The 12,313-nt window shown below is 47.1% G+C and overlaps 1 long non-coding RNA gene across 1 annotated transcript; it reads right to left on the bottom strand.

Annotated features, from left to right (window-relative positions):
- Positions 1-265: 265 nt before the first annotated feature.
- LOC123587070 lies at positions 266-3,390 on the bottom strand. The gene is made up of 2 exons (XR_006707136.1): positions 3,277-3,390; positions 266-1,739 (listed from the first exon to the last, which is right to left on the bottom strand). It is a non-coding gene; the product is annotated as an uncharacterized LOC123587070 (long non-coding RNA).
- Between the last annotated feature and the right edge of the window lie 8,923 nt (positions 3,391-12,313).

The following is a 12,313-nucleotide window of genomic DNA, read 5'->3' as shown; positions in this document are numbered from 1 at the left end:
AATAAATAAATAAGACCCTATGGCCTCAGGTCCATCCCTTTCTTTTAAACTGCTCTGTGCTTTGACCTCCATTAACAGGGAGGCAGAGAACCTCTATTTGCATGGTATGTTGTACAAAACGGCATTAATAATTTCAAAGCTTTGTTTGCCGGTTCAAGATAATCCGACCCTGTGCTTAACCAAAACTCTGCCAGCGGGTGATCTTTGGTGCCAATTTAATGCGCTGTCATTTGATCTCTGCCAAACAGTTTTGCTCATTTGAACGTGAAGTTCACATTGCAGCTTTATTGAAACCTGCACTAACAAAGTATCTAATCCAATTATTACTGGAATTGGTTACAGAAAATTTCTTCATGGCACATTTACGACTACACTTACAGCTAATGAACTGTCGCCAAGCTGGCGGGCTCTGTGATCGGAACATCTGATCGTTCTGCCAATATGAGACTGACGTCGCGGCCCCGGGCTCTTGAGGGCGTGTGTGGTGGTTTAAACCGGTCCTGTTTGCTCAATTCGAACTCCTGGGAAACTTTCCGTTACATTGTATACTGTGAAGTTATTTGAAGCAGTGTGTCCTCAGTGGTTGAGATTGTAGCTCCAGGGTCGCGGCGCCTGCGATCAACCTCAGCTCCACATTTCACAAGCTCCCTGGTCTGTGGCAAGTTATTAACCTCCCTGTGCCTGGATCTTCTCACCTAAAAGAGGGGCCCCCCAGAGTATCATCTTCATAAAGTTGCTGTCAGGTTACACGAGCTAATAATACCCGGCTTTGGCAGAGTGCCTGCTTAGCACATAGGACGTGCTCAGTAAACGCTTGCTGCTGCCGTTTTTATTGTCAGCATTCGGCTTTCATTTGACATGAATTCAGCCTTAAAAACAGGTTCAAACAGGGACACTTCTGGTGACTCAACTCAAGCTCCAGCACCTCCCAGAAAGCCTGCCTTCCACGCTCACTCCTGTACTGCACAGGACTCCTCTGACCCCACCTGGGCCCCCTGCAGCCCTCCAGCACCGAACACGGAAACGGTCGTGGCCTTCCTACGTGGTCAGAGATGAATCCTGACCCATCTTCGCAGCCCAGCGTTCCGGCAGGATGTCCCAGGTGCGTTGCCATCGGTAAATGCTGGAAAAGAAGAAGGAGGGGAAGAGGGATGGAGGAGGAGAAGCAGGAGGAGGAGGAAGGAAGGAAGGACCTAGAAGGGAAGACGAGGATCTCCCACAACCCAGCCGTCCCAGGGAGCTGTAGGTCTTGAAGGGAGTCCGAAACCTTATAAATAAGGCGCCGATGGTGGCCTAGTAACTGTGTGTGGCGGGGAAGGGCTAGCAGGGCACCTGCCTGCTCACCCTGGCCCCCAAGAGCTGATTATCCTCATTCAGGGGCGGGCAGCTTGAAATTGGCAATGGGCGGTGCCAGCATTCCTACCACCAAAACTTCCTCCAGTCTACAGTCTATTTCCCAGCGCTCCACTGGCAACAATGTTTCTCCGCGACTGAGAAAGCAGCGAAATTTTACATAACGCATGACACAAGAGTGTGAGGCGCAGAGGGACTCTCTGCTTTCAGCAGAGCCACCATCTGCCTGGGCTGAGGCTGGCCCTGGGTGGGTACCAGCCCTCCGGGCACCCAACACCTCCCAGCCCCGGCCACACCTTCAACATCCCCATCCAAGTCATCGTGGAGGCATCCGTGGGGGTTCTCCTCCGGTCGCTGGTGATTGCGTCTCATCTGTTCAAAGTAGGCTAATAATAAAACGCATTATGTTAATGACTTACTGGTCATAAAAGCAAACAATCGAATGTACTATGGGCCTAATATTTTCATGAGAGAATGTGCACGTGACCCTGCAGCCCGGTGCCAGTTACATTTCTATTTACATGGAGACCGGGGACAATCAGGACATTTATCTCCCTTAGTCACTAGTCGCCCCTTCCCCCAGCTCTCTTCCCCCCTCATCCCAAAAGACATGAAAAAACGTTTTCATTATCAACTGCTATCTGTTGCTGAAAGCGGCTATTTTTAAAACATGATGTCACAGCGTCTAGAATGCTACATTGTTCGGTTGCAGAGAACACTCAATGGATTCTTCAGTTCTAGCTGTTTCTACATGTTAAGTGAACACGAAGTAATCTCCCCTTTTCATCTGGTATCTTCTTTTACCCGTTTTCAGAACTGTCACTTGATCCCTCGGGAAATTTCTGAGTTTATATTTCTTCCTGACCTTCAATTAATTTGAATTTTCATATATTGTATGTGCGTATAGCTATCTCCTTCCTTTATAAGACTTCAAGTTACCACCTTCATAACTCCAACTCAGAAGAATATTCCTATTACAGAAAAGCATATATTTGTATATTTAAGCGGCATTTCCCTGTTCTAAACCTAAACCTGAGTAAGTTCTGAATTATTTTCTATAGGATACCCTCAGGAATGGAAATTATGTTTCGTTTTGTATTTTGCCAAAAGAAATGAAAAAAACCACCTCTTCTTTGGGGCGCCTGGGTGGCTCAGTCAGTTAAGCATCCAACTTCAGCTCAGGTCATGATCTCACAGCCCGTGAGTTCGAGCCCCACGTCCGGCTCTGTGCTGACAGCTCAGAGCCTGGAGCCTGTTTCAGATTCTGTGTCTCCCTCTCTCTCTGCCCCTCCCCTGTTCATGCTCTGTCTGTCTCTGTCTCAAAAATAAATAAAAACATTAAAAAAATTTTTAAAACTACCTCTTCGACCAACAACAACAAAAGACACCACAACGTAGCAACCAATATTTCTTATCTGCCTGTACAGAATTTTTTTAATTGCCTTTAGGCATCTTTTTCTAGCTATATTCTTTCAAACAGTGTGAAGAATCCATTGCACTTTTCCCAGAACGATATTTTCTATGAGAAGAATAAACTTCTAATTCAATCTTCACTGAGAAAATAATCTCAGTGTCTTGAATGAGTGTGACCCAAATGCCGCACCTAACATGCGGGGCCCTCTGTTTGTGAGACTCCAGCATGAACTGCTGGTAAATTGAATTAGTGCTTCTGACAGGGACGGGAGGGGTATCCTGGAAAACTCACAAGCCAGTGGATTAACCTTGCCCAGATCCTCTCTGATGTGCTTCAGCTTTAATTTACCACCACTCTTACTTCCCTAGGCCTACACACACACACACACACACACACACACACACACACACCCCTTCACTTCCTTTCTTTCCAAACCACTCACTGTGCCAACCGGCATCCCTACTTCACCATTAACCTATTTTCCTACCTTTACGCCCTTAGCCTCTTACCTCAGTGGATTCCCAGCTTTGGGCTTTAAGTAAGACTCAGCCATTTCCAAATTTCTCCTAACCGTAGTCGCTCATCCTGCCACACCTTGAGGACCTGGAATGCAGAGAGAGACCAGGGTCCTTCTCACCGGCTTGTGTTACCTTCAAATCATTATTCCTTCACTCTTGCGTAAAATTCCTGCTTATGCCATCTGCCCCCACTCATTGACATCATGTGCCCACATCCTCATTATCCCTATTCGTTCAAGACCTAGCCTGCAGCTTCTAAGCTTTTTCTTCAAACTGAGTTCTGCTTTTATTTGGATCATTTTGCTGTGTATTGACATAACCTGGCCCACATCTCAGGTTCTTGAGATTCTCACAACCAGGTCCATCACTTTTAGCCCACGTCAGACAGCCCTTGCTATGGCTTCAGCAACCGTTATGCCCCTAACGGTTTCAGCGGCAACCGTTCAGCCCCCGAAATCTGGAATTCCAATATGCTACGGTCCTTTCTCGTTCTGCGATTTTTCAGTGCCTGTATTGTTATCTACTGGGGCAAAACCAATTACCCCCAAACGTCGCAGCTTAGAACAATAAAGCTTTATTCATTCACACAGTTTCTGAGAGTCAGGATTCCAGGAAAAGCTCAGCTGGGCGGTTCTGGCTCAAGGTCTCTTGGCAGGTTGTGGCCAAGATGTCCGGCCTAGCTGGAGACACCTGCTTCCTTCCTAGATAGCTTGCTCACACACCTGGCAAGTTCATGGGACTCTTGAGTGTCCTCAAGACATGCCCACTAAGTTCCCCAGAGCAAGCCATCCAAGAGAGAGCAAGCAGGAAGCCACAGTGCCTTTAATAACCTAGCACCGTCTGCTTTCTTCCTATATGCTAGTTAGGAAGCATTATGTCCACCCCATGCTCAAGGAGAGGGCAGTTAGGCTCCCCCTTTTGAAGGGAGTGCCAAACAATTGTGTAGATTCCAGTTTCTCCGCCCTATCCCATTTTCACTCCCTTTCCCTTATACTCAAGGTCCCATCTGGTCCATCAGGTCATCTAGTTTCTTGCCAATATCCTCCTTCCTTTGTCCCGTCATCCTTCTATTGCTTCCACCTAAAGGAAGGGAGACAAAAGTGTGGTCCAAACCGAGCATCCACCTGATGCCATCCCCGGAGAGTTGGGGGGGGGGGCTGGAGGTTATCACCATACCTGTGCAAACTGGTGCTACTCCATGGCCTCCTGGGTTGAGTAGGCCCTCAACACAATACAGCACTTCTGCCTCCCAGTCACCAGACCGGCTGTTTGCTTCCTCGCCCATTCCCCCAAACCTCCCTCATCGCCATGACTCAGGTTCGTCATCGGATGCCTTCTCCCCAGACCTTACACCGTACTCCCCATCTTCCCCCCCTCCTCCCCCGAAACCATCACACAGGCCCTCAGTCACAGTGGGGGGGATGAAGAGGGGACTCTGAGACCCAACCCTCTATGGAGTAGACACTGAAGCGATGTGTCTTTAAAACTAGAAGGACCTGACCTCTGGGTCACAAATACCCACCGCTCAGAAGCCTCCTTGCTCCTCTGCTTCTGTCCTTGCGTCTTCAGCTTCCCTGTATGGACTCCTTCCCACCAGCGTTTACACAGGCTCAAATCTCCCCCTCGCACGGGGAGAACCTCCCCTTCTAGCCCAGCCCTCCTCAGGTTAACACGTCGTTTCTCTTCATACTTAAAAATGCTCAGAGTGACAGTGTTTTACGCTCACCTTCTCCTTTCCTTACTTTTGGCCACAGCCCCCTGGAAAGGCTGCCCTCCCTCGGCTTCCATCTCTTCACATTTTCCAACCACAGCAGACGGGCTCTATTTCCACGGGCCTGTCAGCCATGGGGGTTTCTCGGAGTTTGGCTGGTGGCCCTTTTCTCTTTTTAAGCTGCACAGCGATTCACTTCTGTGGCTTTAAACACCACCTATAGGCTGAGTAATTGCCAAGTCTGTATTCGCAACTCATATTTCTTGCCCGAGCTTCAATTTTTGGAACCCCAGTGACCCACTAGACCTATTACCTTGGCTGTCCCGTAGACCCCGACCAGTCACCATGGAAGCAATATGGAGGCCATAAATTGGTCCTAGTGTTAGCTATGGCACTCGGTGGCTGTGAGGCTTGGAGCAGATTACCCAGTCTCTCTGAACCTCAGTCTCCTCAACTGTAAAATGGAGCATAATAAGAGCTCAACTCAGGGGCGCCTGGGTGGCGCAGTCGGTTGAGCGTCCGACTTCAGCCAGGTCACGATCTCGCGGTCCGGGAGTTCGAGCCCCGCGTCGGGCTCTGGGCTGATGGCTCAGAGCCTGGAGCCTGTTTCCGATTCTGTGTCTCCCTCCCTCTCTCTCTGCCTGTCCCCCGTTCATGCCCTGTCTCTCTCTGTCCCAAAAATAAATAAACGTTGAAAAAAAAAAATTAAAAAAAAAAAGAGTTCAACTCATAAGGTAACTGAATAAGTCAACTTCTGTAAAGTTTTTTGAATGGTGCCTGGTATATGGTGGTGGGTCTCTGAAATGTGAATGTTCGAGGATTAAAGAAGACAATACAGGCACAGCACAGGGCCCATGGTAAGTGTTGAGTGGGCATGATCTGGTATGATTACATCCCAGCCTCAGCAGAGCTCCTTGGTCCTCTCTGTCTCCCTCAGACAAGTCCACTCCTCCTCCAACATTCCCTCACTCAGCAAACGGGGCATTTATCTCCCACCTCTCTGCTCTCCGTGTCCAAGCGATGACCGAGTTCTAGCTCTTCTAGCATATGACTTCCTTTCTCATCAGTCCACGTCTTCCATCCCTGCTTCCATGCCACGAGATGTCCTCCCCAGATTCCCTCAAAGCCTCCCACCGGGTCCCTCTGCCTCTGGTCCTGCCCCTGGCCAATCGATTCTTCACACTGCAGCCAGAGCAATCAGTTCAAGATGCGCATCGAATCTCGTAATTTCCCTGAGGCCTCTGCATTGCCCCCCAGGCTAAAGTCCAATGCTCTTAATTGGATTACAAAGCCAATTATTGTAGGAATTTTGCTTTCCTTTCCAGACTGAACTCCCAAGCTCACCCTGCTTTCGGTGTCTCTGCTTTCTCTAGCCTGTGTCTTTGCAGGTTTTTTCCAAAACCTCCTCATCTTGCCGATGATCTCGTGCTGGTCCTGTAGCTCTCAACTCGGATGACGTCTCCTCCAGGAAGTTTATCTGACTGTCCCCAAACCAGGTTAGGTATGGCCCCCAATTTACTCTCCTGGAACCCTGCGGACTCTCCGAAATCACGATCATCATACTGTTATAACTAGCTGTTTATTTTCTCCCCAACTCATGTCATAAAGGTCATCACGTGATGGATGAATGCATATACAGACAACAAATGAGCAGCCGTCTTTCATCTTTAATGGCCTGTGACATTGTTGATGACTCTCACCACGTTGTGGGGGGCCCTTTCCAACCTGTCCCTAACAACATAAGCACGTTGCACTGGAGGGTCCATGTGGGAGATTGGGAGAGCTGAGTTTAAGTCCCGTCTGCCATTTACTAGCTATGACACCCTGGTAAAGCCACATAAGCATCCAAAAACTGGGAACAATAATACCCTTCTTCCAGATTGCTGAGAAGCTCGAATAACGCGGATGAAAGTATCGTACGTGGTACCAGTTCCAACCCTTTCCTTTTTGGGGTTTTTGGTTTGCTCTCTTTCCTGCCTCAGGCTCACTCTCTCTCTTTTTTTTCCCCCTCTCCTTCTTCTCATTCCTGCTAGAAGCTCCCATAACTTGGCTGATGATGGTTCTCAGAATATCTAGGGTCAGGGAGTTACCAACCTTTGAGAGAAAGAATGGAAGACACAGAGTTGGAGCTGAAGCGTGTTGCCTCATCACTTCTTCACCGGAAGCCTCAGTTTCCCCCACCCTTTAGGTGCTCGAAAAATTGCACATAGAATTCCTAGAGTGGCGTATGGCTTCCCAGTGATCTCTAAACACACTATATCATTACCATTCAGAGATCTCTGCACACACTACATCGTTACCATTCAGAGATCTCTACAGGACTCCCTTCTCTGAGTTAAGTTCTTCTCCAACAAGTAATGGAGTATTTAAGATGAAAAAGGTAAAGATTTGGAGATTTCTATTAAGGCAAATAGAACAGATTGAAGCGAAAGAAACAATGTCCTTTTTTTTTTAATGTTTTTTAATGTTTTTATTTATTTCTGAGACAGAGAGAGACAGAGCATGAGCAGGGGAGGGGCAGAGAGAGAGGGAGACACAGAATCGGAAGCAGGCTCCAGGCTCTGAGCCATCAGCACAGAGCCCGACGCGGGGCTCGAACTCACAGACTATGAGATCATGACCTGAGCTGAAGTCGGATGCTTAGCTGACTGAGCCACCCCGGCTCCCCAAAACAACGTCCTTTTAAACATTTAATATGGCCAGGAGCATCACATATTTTTATTTCATTTACTTTTGACAACAACTGTGGAGGTACATATCATTTTCCTCGCCTTACAGGTGGGGAAACCACATTTCGGAGAAGTTAAGTCACTTTCCCAGGAAAATGCAGTAAGCAAACTGTGAATTCAAACCCAGTTCATACTTCTATCCTGACCTTTCTACAACAGAAAAAGTGTTTCGTTCATTTGATCTTGAGTTTCTCCTTACTAGCAATTCAGAATTGTTTTTCCCTCCTTCCATCGCATGTCCTAAACCAATCCCAACACAAACCTGAACATTCGATAGAAGTAGCCTACTTAAACTGTTGGTTGACCAAGGGCTACGTGGAACTCACGCCTAGAAGTTGAAAGCCTAAGAACAGATCCCTAGTTTTCTGGAACAACGGCTACTCCCCATAACTCCATTAGTCTTTGAAATTGTGATGTGGGGGCTAGGAAGCAAGCTGGGTAGCCTATACAGGGAGGATGGGAGTAGAGAGGGAAAGGGAAGAAGAGGAAGGGTCTTTCAATGTGGCCCAAAGCCAAGATGGTGGCCAGCAATTCACGCACGCATTGCCGTATAACTCACAATGCAGCTAGCCAAATGGGGTGTCCAAAACCATAAATACCTTAGAGGTTCAGAAAAGGGGAGTTCATCTAAGACAGCGTAAGCACAAAAGCCTTCAGCTGGCCAAGCATGAGGGCAGATTCGCCAATTCTCACTCCTGTGTGGAGTGAACCGCCTTGTAATATACATCTTCGCAGCAACTCCCGGCAAGAAATGGAATCTGTTTCCCTGCCTCTGAAATCTGAACTTGGCCCGTGACTTGCTTCACCAAAGGAATGAAATGGGAGTGACTTCGTGCCAGGTCTGAGCCCAGACTTCAGGAGACCCACTCTCTTGGAACCCTCTTGCTGCCATATGCATAAGCCTGCGCTAACCGGCTAGATGATGAGAAACAGCCCAGTTGCCTGCTTTAACCCGGCCAATGGCCAGAACACCCTGCAGCTGACCAAAGGTGCATAAGACAGTCCAGGTGAGACCAGAAGAGCTGTTCATCTGGGCCAAGCTGAAATTGCGGATAAGCAACTGGGGACCTAAATAAGTGGTTGTTGTTTTAAGCCTCTCACTTTCAATGTGGTTATCATGTAGATATAAGCACTTTAGAGCATCGGTGTGAGTCTTAGTGTCCTCATCTGTAAAACTGGGATCATAATCTTTTATCCCACAGGCATATTGAGCCACTAAGCAAATAGAGGATCTCCAATAAGTGTTGCATCAGAGTAAACATCAAAACCTGAAAACAAAAATCATTCGTCCCTTGTGCGGGAATCCGTCATCTTCCATGCATTCCGTCTACAGGAAGCACGGCCCCCCCTGTGTCAAGCCGGGCGTGCCCTCAGATAGTCTGCTGGGGCTGTGTGAACCCAATTCCTGCCTTCCCGATTACTGGATCTAGTCGGTTCAGCAGCAGGTGAGTGATGCAGGATTGAACCATTCAATGCGGGAGCCCAAGCGAGTTTCAAGGATGACAGATCGACTGTGGCTTCCTGAAAACAAATTTAAATTGATGAGACCTTAATGAATTCTTTCTCTCCTTCCTGGGGGAGGGGGAGGGTTCAGATAATGCTTTAATCACACTGTGAATGAGAACTGTTTGCCAAGCTCTCTTCTCTCTGAGAAGGCCCTGGATTTCCCCTGCTGAAGAATTGTGTGCTTGTTCGGTGAGAGCAGTTTCAGGGGCTGATAAAAACTGTCTGCTTCCACTTTAGCTGTCAAGGACTCGCTCTTCAACTTCTATATAATATATAAGAGCGTGCCACGGAGCGGGTGGAGCATGGGGAAAGAAAATGTAGAGTGAACTGCAAATACCAGTTTTAAATCGGGCATTCGGGGTAGGCAGCTTGCCAGTCAGTGGTAGCCTCTGAGGCGGAGAGAGCAGTTGTGGGCCCAAAAGATGAGGGAGTCCAAGAAAATCTGAAGTACATAATGTATCTCTGATACGCCATCGATATGCTGAAGTCCACTCGTGCTCGCTCACCAGAACCAATCATCCACACTCCTTCCCAACTCGGTCAGCGTTGAACAACTTGTTCAGCGTTGTCACGTGGGGAACTTGAGATCAGTCGTGATGAGAGTATTTACACCATGGAAACCGGTAAACCCTTTTTCGTAAAGAAGTAAGAGCTGTTAAGCATTTCTTTGCATCCCACTGAGGGGACCCTACCTCCTAGGAGATGAGCAGTTGTTTGCTCCTTAATAATAAGCATAAGCTTGGTGGGGAGGGGGGGGCGCAAATTCAGTGTAGCCCTTACAGGGAGGGATCGTTATGGCAAAGTTTCAAGGAACAGTTCTTTGGAAGAAGGGCTCTTAAGAGAGGAACCAGGCCAAATTTGCATAATGGAGAAGAAAGAGAGAAGACAGAGAGTGAGAGGGGTGATTGCACGGGCAAGGCATGCCCATCGGGCTGACATGATGTTACAGAAAACCTCCAGTGAGTGAACACGAAACTGACACCCAATTCGGTTTCTCAAAGGTGGGATGGGATGCTTTCCAAAATTGAACTAAAATTATCTTGTCTTTCACGCCCCCACCAAAATCATTCCCAGCTCTCTGAAAGCTTTGCAAGCCTTGATGAACATGGTCCACATGTATCTTTAGGAATAGAATGTGGGCTCAGCATCTGTTTTATTGGAGTTCTCTGAATTTTTCTCCATGGAAACACAAGCTGGTAAATAGAAACTAGAAAGCCGAACGTCTGTGTTCTTTTTCCATCGCTGTAACTGCTTTGCTTGATAACATCAGGCACGTTATCTCAATGCTCAATTTCCCCACTTTAAAATTACTTCACTCATTGGTAGATAAAGATGAACAATATCATCTTTGGGAACTATTCCAAGCTTTTTAAAGAAAGGCATAAACAATTATATGCTTATGAGAAATGGAATCATCTTATTTTTATTCCAAATACGAATATAAACATACTCAAAAAGCTCAAGAGGGAGAGAAATCCCTATTAAATATTTCTGTTGTCAGGGAAGCCTTTTTCTCTCCAAGTACTCCTCCTCCAGGCCATGAATTTGCAAAAGGGATTCCCACACCAGACGGGGGTTCCTCTGGCCTCCCATCACTGGTTCAGAATACCGGGGGGGCCAGCAAAAGAAATACAGGGAGTGGAGGAAATGTCCCATTGGGATGCCATTGTCCTGTTGGGCATGACATTCACCGTCTCAAATCCTCTCACCTCCCCGGCACCGTCCTCCTTCTGTGACACTCCAGCCCCGGACGGGCCCGGCAATTAGCTTTGTTTCAACCCACACCTTTAAATTCTTGGTCACTGACATCAAAAGGACGTTCAGGATCCGCTCAACCAGGTTATGACGCTTTTCTAATGTGAGTTTTATCCCCCCTCCCCACAGAAACTAGTTCATATCTTCTCCACAGCTTCCTTCATCCTGGGTCCTTGACCGTCTGAGCTCAGGCTGCAACAGAAAAAATACCATCATCCGGCTGACTCAAACAACAAACATTTATTTCTACAGTTCTGGAGGCTGGAGGTCTATGGCCAAGACGTTGGTAGATGGGAGTCTGGTGGGAGTCCTTTTTCTGGTTTGTAGACCAACACCTTCTAGCTGTGTCCTCACACAGTGGAGAAAGTCAAAGGAAGCACGCTCTCCCATCTCTTTCTCTGTGGGCACTAATCCCTTTATGAGGGCTCCGCCTTCATGACCTAATTATCTCCCAAAGGCTCCACCTCCGAAGACTGTCACCTTGGGGGTTAAGCTCCCACTTATGAATTTGGGCTGAGGGGACACACACCATCAGCCCATAGTGCCAGTCTTGCCCTACTCCTAATATGCAACATATAAGTCACCAGACGAAACTTTCCTCATTTTCCCTTCTCCTCCCCAAAACCAACACCTCCAGTTGGTCGTCAATCCCCTCTTCTCTCATTTTTTCAGAGACTCCAAACCATTGTTTATCACATCTCTTTCTTTAATCTTCCATCTCTTGTCTTGACTTGCTTAATTCTGTGAAGATTCTAAGATGTGCTAGTAATAAATATCTTGTAACTTTTTATGTGTGTGAGTGTGCGCGCGCGGGTGTGTGTGTGTGGAGGGAGGACGGGAAGACGAGAGAGAGAGAGAGAAAGACATGTGGCAAAATGTTAAAAGTTGGCAAGTCTGTCAAATAAAATGGTCAAGTCACTTACAGGGGAGAGAAATCAGGCTGGCCTCAGAGTTCTCTACAGCTCCAGTCAAGGTCGGAAGATTGGGGTGCAATATTTAAAAGATCTTCAAGGAAAAAAAAAAGCTGTTACCCAAGGATTTTATATCCAGCCAAATTATCTTTCAACTCTAAAGATTGCAGATGGTCCTGAACATAAGAGAATTCAGGAAATATCAATTCTGTGAATCTGTTTTTGAGGAAACTACCAAGAGATGCTCAACTAAGAGATAATTGGGAAAATTATGAAAAAAAAAAGATTGGCAACCAAGCTTAAATGCATCATTGTAGACTAAAACTCAAATAATTTCTGCACATTGGATCATTGAAAAGGATGTAAAATTGTGTGTTCTGTTGATACATAAAGTATGCCATTAACAGACATTGGTG

The sequence above is a fragment of the Leopardus geoffroyi genome, chromosome B1 (assembly GCF_018350155.1).
Source record: "Leopardus geoffroyi isolate Oge1 chromosome B1, O.geoffroyi_Oge1_pat1.0, whole genome shotgun sequence".
In the NCBI taxonomy this organism is placed as follows: Eukaryota; Metazoa; Chordata; class Mammalia; order Carnivora; family Felidae; genus Leopardus; species Leopardus geoffroyi.
Note: the sequence above shows the minus strand (reverse complement) of the source record. Positions and strands in the feature narration are given on the sequence as shown.